This window comes from Carex rostrata, chromosome 7, assembly GCF_964058835.1.
Source record: "Carex rostrata chromosome 7, lpCarRost1.2, whole genome shotgun sequence".
Lineage (NCBI taxonomy): Eukaryota > Viridiplantae > Streptophyta > Magnoliopsida > Poales > Cyperaceae > Carex > Carex rostrata.
In genome coordinates, this window is record NC_135924.1 from 6,114,641 (window position 1) to 6,123,277 (window position 8,637).

Genomic DNA, 8,637 nt, shown 5'->3' on the forward strand with positions numbered 1-8,637 from the left:
TAGCTCCATTTCATGCACGTGCCCGGGCCATACTAATGCAGTCTGTCCTCGTGGTCTTTGTCGGGAATTAAATTTGATATTTACATGTACGTAAGATACAAGAATCTATATTCGGTTCAACAACAATAAGAGAAGGAAACAAAATTAATTAGATGTTATTAATATCAAATGGATCATATAGACCGACCCTTGACTCTTTTATTATAAATGAATTAGTGCTTGTAAGTATATATTTGGGACAAGATGCGATTGTACGTACCTTGCTACTTGATGATGTTAGTTAAATGCAATATATATCTCACCTTACTTCTCAGTTCTCACTCAATATTGCACCATATCTCTCTCGGCCAAATTCAAGATGGACATATCCCACAAAGACCACATCTTTTATCTAGTTCACCATTTCAGTGCTATTTTTTCTCATCTCCTTTGCATTATTACCATGCAAACCTTCTTCTTCCTCTTTAACTATCACCCAATATACCATGTGATACCAATATCTCTTGCATTATTGTTCCATCGCACTCTCTCCTCCCCAAACTTACATAATAGATTTTTCATGCCTCAAGCCTCCAAAGAGTCTAAGAGTGCCCCTTTCAATGTTCCATGAGCACCTCTGCCTCGTGAAATTTGACAAAGAGAGCGGTTCTTTTATGACCAAGGTTATGGCATCTTCTGGCATTGGAAACGAGACATGTTTGCTACCTTCTATCCATCTCATTCCACCTTCTTCCACACATGAAGATGCAATTCAAGAAAGCCACATGCTGTTCTTTCCAACGCTTGATGAACTCTTTGCCAAAACGAAGGTTTTGCCTCGCGAAATAGACTTGGTTGTGGTGAATTGTAGCGGTTTCTATCCTTCCCCTTCTCTTTCTTCAATAATAATAAACCACTATGATATGCGATCAGATGTGAAGAGTTACAACATTTCAGGCATGGGTTGCGGGGCCGGTGTAATCGGGGTCGACATTGCAAAAGGCTTTCTTGAGAAACGTAGAGCAACGTCATATGCCCTAGTCATCAGCACAGAGATACTCTCCGCTGGATGGTACGCAGCTGCACAGTGTGGTTTCTTTTCAGTTAAAATGTTTATATTTGTTTGAACCTTATTTGTATTTTCTGTTGCATTTGGACTGTTGAAATTTGAAATTTGAAAATTAACTTATTTGATGAACTGGAAATTTCAATAGTTTTAAGTCTTTGAGGATATAATTTGAATATAGTTTAGGAATCTAGTTGAGAACATAATGATTTGAATACTTAATGAATCGACTGTAATCAATTTGAGGCATTGTAGGTACCGTGGCAAGGACCAGTGCAAGTTGTTACTCAATTGTTTCTTTCGGATGGGTTGTGCAGCTGCACTTGTGACAAACCAGGTCAAACCCGGTACCTCGCAACCAAAGTACCGTCTCAGACACTTGCTACTTACCCAACACGCATTTGATGGCATCGCATATCACTTCGCTTCATTAAAGGAGGAAGATGAAGGCATTACAGGCTTCTCGTTTGAGCGCCATATGTTGGAACCTTATTACTACACATAAACAATTCAATTCTATATGCGACTATTGATCTACCTATGTCAAAATGGTTATCATGCAAAATTCATCAATTCCTATGGAGCAGACGCAATACCTGACTTCATTAGCGTATTTATGCAAAACTTCTCTCAAAAGCGGTTGATGAACTTGTAAGACAGCGGCAAGAAAAACTCCGTGCCGATGTAGAGGTTGAAGCGTCGGCGACCTCATTAGTGGTAGGATAAAGCCTTCCAAAGCTACAAGACTGCCCTTGTGAGATCGTGTTCACAATTTCTTAATGAACATCTCTATTCTTTAATGGGGAGAAGTAGAGAAGGCCACATAATTGACTAGATGACAGCTCGAGAATTCTGCAACTTTTTGTATATTTTTGTGCTTTGGGGACCAACCTATTTATAGAGATGTAGAGTCGGCATATTGCCAAACCCTAAACCAATTTTCAGCCACATGCCAACTTAAAAAAACGTGCATAAAAAAACGTGCAATTGCATCAAAATCCATGCAGCAGCTGAAAATTTGGTTTCCTTAATTGCAAATTTCAGAATCAGTCCATCAATGATTTGATTTTTGCCTAAATTGTTCTACACATTTGTGGACCACATCCTAATGAATATATTGATTGTCTATTTCCTTATTTGATCACTTTAATTGACAATCATATATGACAGTAAACAATGCATAATTAGATTACATATATGCTCAATGTTGGCATTAAATCCAACGAGGTTGGCAATAAATCCAACAATCTCCCACTTGAGTAATATGTCATGACTTTTTAATTATGCATTGTGTTCCTTATGTACGCACATTTCTTTACTGTCTTCCTTATATATTCCCAAACCAATTCGGTCCATCAACTATACTAGTAAAGGACTAAAGCGGCATTCGTCGCATTTATTCGCAACTAAACCCTCAATAATCACATTACTAATACAGCTGAATGACATGAATCATGATGTGGATGTGTAACATATAAATTACATGTAATTGTGATCTTCACATGCCTATTTCTAACTTGGTCTCCCACTTAAATCTTGAAAATGGATTTCATAAATTAACTGAATATTCAAACATAAATGAGAAACAGAATGTCAAAACTTCATAATATATATAACACTTGTTACATGTCACAAGTTATATATCCAAAATTACAATGAAAAATATAACATTAAATATCAAATAATAGACTCCCACTAAAACTGAATATTCTCGATAGAGATACACCCATATGAGCAACATGCTCTTCAAACTTAGAAGGTGTCAATCTCTTAGTAAGAGGATATTCTAACATAGAGCTTGTTTCTGCATGTTCTATTTTCAATTCACCATTCTGTACTCTTTATTTTATTTTAGCATTGTTCCATTAACTGAATAATACTTGGGCACTTGTTGAGACTAGATTTGTCTCTTTTCCCTATTGAGATTTATTTTCTGGTTTACTATTTTGCTTGTCATACTTAAAGATAACCTTGGGATAAACTTAGAATACTTTTGAATTTTATCCCTTAGTATTTCAATCCCTGGGCTAAATGATGTATCACTAAAATCTTCCAACTCTAAATTCTTTATCAGAAAGTTTTTAGTTTATTGCAACAATTTATATCGTTATCGGCAAGCAAACGAGATAATCTCACTATGATTTTATATTACCATCGTTGATACACTTTCTTTAGTTCATAGATGGATTTCTTAAGTTTGCACACCATAGACTTATAGTTTTCTAGTTGCACCATATAGATTGTTTCATTAATGTCACCATTTAGAAACGTTGTTTTAATATCCATCTACTAAAGCTCCAAATTAAAATGCATAACCAATGTCAATATGATCTTTAAAGAGACTTTCAAAAATAGAGTATTGATGATTCAAATAACATATCAATCAATATGCCTTCCTTTGGGCCGACAATATTAATTATATGTAAACATAATAATCATCACTATACTCTATGTGCACATAATTTCAACAATCATTAACCTTCCTTTGGGCCGATTAATGCTTGCATTCATTAAATGAAATCAAATAAAAAATCTCTTAAATCTTTGACGACAAAACGAGCTTTATATTTCTTTATTGGCACTTCTGAATTTTATTGAGGGCTTCTAGTATTGTCTGAAACAATCTGGCCTAAAACAACATCTTCCAAAACTTCATGCAGCCTTGAGTGGCCTGCACTCGTCTCTGGATTTTTATTTTATGTTGTTTCATCTTGTTGAGTTTGAATTTCAATAATGATTTCGTCCGTATAGGTGTTTTGAGTAAAACTCGGATCTATATCCACAAAACTCGCAACACCTAACGGAATATTTGCATATTCCTATTCGAAATCAATTATTTTCTCACCCCCCACAAACTCAACATCCTAAAAAAAATAATTTGCATTTTCTGTCTCAAATACTGGATGTTCTGTAGGATTATAAAATTTATAACCCCTTGAGTGCTCATTAATGTCTCTTCATGAACCTCCTCATTATCATAGGACACATGTGATTAGACATGTTCTACTTTTCCTTTTTCTTCTTTTGATCAGAAGTACTTGTATCCGTAATAGTGGGACAAGTTTCTCTAAACGCAAGGTCCAGATCCATGACACCGAGAACTATTACTATGTTCTCATGTCAAAATTTGAAGTTGGTTCCATTCAACAAAAAAAAATGTTGTTTAGGCATTTAACAATGCTAATTGAAAAATCGCAAAAATAAAAATAAAAAATCTGAATTTATAAATTACATTCAAATAAAGGCCCAACTTGCTCAAAATATATGAGATGAATTTCTTTTTTGTTACTATACACACGAATTTCACAACCATGTAAGTTCCCAGGTAAGTCAGGGATCCCTAAGGATTCGCTTCAAATTCCGACTTGCCTAGACAGAACTTGCCTTGACATTGTTACGTTCATAGTGTTGCAACTTGTCTTAATAAATCACCAAATATTTTATGAGTCTTTATATCATCATAAAACCAAAGTATCCGTTTCCATTAAGCGGCTACCTTTGGATAACGGGTCAATTTCTTATGATACTTGGGCGCAATAATAAAGTACTGATAACCTAGAACATACCGAACAACATGCCTTCCTTTGGGCCGACAATGTTGACATATGTGTAAAATTTTTGATCATCACTATACTTTATTATTACTCACTTGCACAAATAATTTTTGTAACCATTACCTTCCTTTGGGCCGATAATAATTACACCTTAACTTCCTTCATAAAATGCATTTGAATTAACTTCATGAAAAGAGGTACCTTTGGGTACAATTAGGAATCAATTAATTCAAATCCAAATTACATATCTCTTTGCCTTTAAAAGAACAATAATTTATATCCTAATTATATAATCTAAATGTGCAATCAATCTAACGCAAAAGGAAAATTTTAATTGCTTTACAATAATCTATAGTTTCCAAAATTTGACTTTACCCTATAATCAAATTGTTGCATACTCTATTGTGGTCTAAAATATAGCAGCGGAATACTTAAAAAATTGGCTTAACATAATAGCGTTACTCTGTTATGAATTTTGTTATTATGTTATTCGGAAATTAATTCCTTTCAATGGTCAATAGTTAATGGTATATATAAAAATTAAACTATGCCCAAATTCAAATCTGGAGGTGCAAATATAAATCATGATTAATTTATCCGAATAATACCAAAAAATTTATAATAAAATATTAACCATTGACCATGATTAAATCAAAACTTACACAGAGGCATGAGACAAATTAATTGATCACATATAATTTCCGAAAAAAATACAGTAACAAAATTCAAAACAGAATAATACGTAATTTCCGAAAAATCCAGAACAGAGTTTATTATAGCAAGCAATTCAAAGCAAATGAAAAATCAACAATCAATTGCTTATTCTCTAGATCGATTCTAAACAAATAATCCAAATTGGCATAGGAGTGGCTCTGATACCACTTGTTGGAACCTTATTACTACACATAAACAATTCAATTTTATATGCCACTATTGATCTACCTATGTCAAAATGGTCATCATGCAAAATTCATCAATTCTTAGGGAGCAGACGCAATACCTGACTCCATTAGCGTATTTATGCAAAGCTTCTCTCAAAAGCGGTTGATGAACTTGTAAGACAGCGGCAAGAAAAACTTCGTGCCGATGTAGAGGTTGAAGCGTCGGCGGCCTCCTTAGTGGTAGGATAAAGCCTTCCAAAGCTACAAGACTGCCCTTGTGAGATCGTGTTCACAATTTCTTAATGATCTCACCTCTCTATTCTTTAATGGAGAGAAGTAGAGAAGGCCACAGAATTGACTAGATGACGGCTAGAGAATTCTGCAACTTTTTGTATATTCTTGTGCTTTGGGGACCAACATATTTATAGAGATGTAGAGTCGGCATATTGCCAAACCCTAACCCTAACCCTAACCCTAAACCAATTTTCAGCCACATGCCAACTTAAAAAAACGTGCAATTGCATCAAAATCCGTGCAGCAGCTGAAAATTTGGTTTCCTTAATTGCAAATTTCAAAATCAGTCCATCAATGATTTGATTTTTGCCTAAATTGTTCTACACATTTGTGGACCACATCCTAATGAATATATTGATTGTCTATTTCCTTATTTGATCACTTTAATTGACAATCATATATGACAGTAAACAATACATAATTAGATTACATATATGCTCAATGTTGACATTAAATCCAACGAGGTTGACAATAAATCCAACACCATATTGTAGCAAATGTAATGTCGAACCTTCTCCGCTCCCACCTTAAATATCTCGGGCCAATTATCCTACCATGGGAAGAGAAAATCAGGTACATCATGTGCTGCATTTTCAATGATGGCATAGAATATGTACCAGATTTCAAGAAGGCAGTGAATCACCTTTGCTTTCCATCAACATCTAGTATAGAATTAGTAAAAAGAGTTGGAAAAGGATTAGGATTTGATGAGGAAGAGGTTGAGAACGTTTTAGCAACATTTCACCGGTACGGAAACCAGTCAGCGGCCTCCATATGGTACCAAATGGCTTATACAGAGGCAAAAGGTAAGATTAAAAAGGGTGATAAAGTATTGCAACTTGGATTTGATACTGGCCCCAAGTGCAACAGTTTGGTGTTGGAGTGTGTTAGAGATTTTAACAGAGATGAAAATTCTGGTTCATGGGGATAATTGTTTGAACCGGTACCCGGTATGGGATAATGGTACCGTGTAAGTGAGAATAACACAGGAGAGAACTCTGAAGTTACAACCCAGATATGGTGCTCTACATTTATTAATTATTTACAAATTCTTGTTTAAAATGAAGAAGTTAATAAAGAGCTGCTTTGTACCAATATGCTTTATGTTTTTTTTCCCAAGGTTATAGTTGGATATATTTTTTATTAATAGGAACAAAAAATATCGAAAAGGAGGTAGAGTTCTATGAAATGTTGATAGAAATGTTCAAGCCAAATGAAAATAAAATTTCGTCATGAATAATTAATGGACCGTAGAATCAAAAACTTCAAGTGAAGTTTTGAGGTTCTAAACAATTGTTTTTTGAAATTCTAATTGTGTTGCTTCTAGTTGCTCGGGGCTTTTACCCGATTACTAGACCCTCTGTCTGTTCATAACCTTTTTGAATTGTCATCAAATGCTCAAATCGGAGTTTCTATCTAAAGTTATAGTTGTTTAAAGTACGTGCAAATATTGCACAAGCACAACAAATATTTTGAACAAAGTATCATACATATTCAATAAGAATTTCATCTTTATAACTATGTTATGACTAGTTTATAACAAAATCTTCATTATAACTATGCTACTTCCTCTGCTTCTTCATTTGCTCTCTCATCTTCCCTCTTCTTTGCTTTGTTTCCTTTTAATGTGATTAAATTTATCTTCTGATCTATTCATAACATTCATCGAAACAGTCTCGTGTGCTTAAAAAAGATATAAAGGAGAAAAAATATTAGTCGGCAAACAAGAAACATTAATCCAAATTTATGCCTCAAAAAAAGGGAAATTTTACTAAAGAATGAAAAAAAAAATTAAAGAGAAAATAAAATAAAATATGCAAGCTTGCGGGGTACATCTGAAAAAAGGTTAAAAATAATTACTTAGAGCCATTAGTAGGGGTGTAAATGGATCGGATATAATCCGATTTCGTCCGGATCTGAATCCAAAAAATTACTTAAATTATCCGATTCATATCCGTATTCGGACTATCCGTTTTGAATATTAGCTATCTATAACTATTCGTATCTGATCTAGCTCAACAACGAAAGTACTATGTATTCTTAAATTGATTTATTAAACTACATATACATACCAATTATTCATTATTTGTAATTTTTATTATATCAAGGATTTATTATTTATATTTTTAGTCGCATAGTATTGATATATAATCTTGTTCTCTATGCTATTTAATTTTTAGTTTGGATAACTGTTTTGCTGTCGTCAAACTCTCTAGATAATTTTTCAGTTTCTTCTCTTAATTTTACAAATGAGTGATATTGATAGTTGTTTCGAGATTTTCCTATAAAACTTTAGTTTCTTTCAATCCGACATTTTACTTTGCATAATGTCGGATTGTGCAACTTTTACTTCAGTTTGCTTAATTCTGTTGCAACATGTTTCCATGTTCTCTTATTTATTTTTATTTTTACTTCTTTCAAATTGAACTACTTTTGCATAATTGCAAATATGGTGCCTAATGATCATCCATAGACCATAATGGTATGATCAAGCCAAACTATTAAGCCCCAAATTATATTTAAATATTATTCTTTGCTATAATTTATATTAGTAATTTAATTTTAATTATCCAAATAATATTCATATATTTATTTGTATATGTTCGATATCTCATCCGTATTCATATTTATTTAATATTCAATCTATATTTCATATTCGTATTTGTTTAATATTCAATATGTATTTGTATCTAAAAATATCTATATTTATATACGTATCCGAAAAATAATACCGAATAAGAGTACGGTTTGATCACTATCCAATTTGTATCCGACCATTTACACCCCTAACTTAGAACTACAAATTTAGACAAGCTCCAGAAAAATGATGCTTTATACAACCACCTGTGTGCTTTCATCCATG

At 33.3% G+C, this 8,637-nt stretch overlaps 1 pseudogene; it reads left to right on the top strand.

The window, feature by feature from the left end:
* The first annotated feature begins 515 nt into the window (after nt 1-515).
* Nucleotides 516-6,836, top strand: LOC144556585 (3-ketoacyl-CoA synthase 5 pseudogene; annotated as a pseudogene).
* The last annotated feature ends 1,801 nt before the right edge of the window (nt 6,837-8,637 follow it).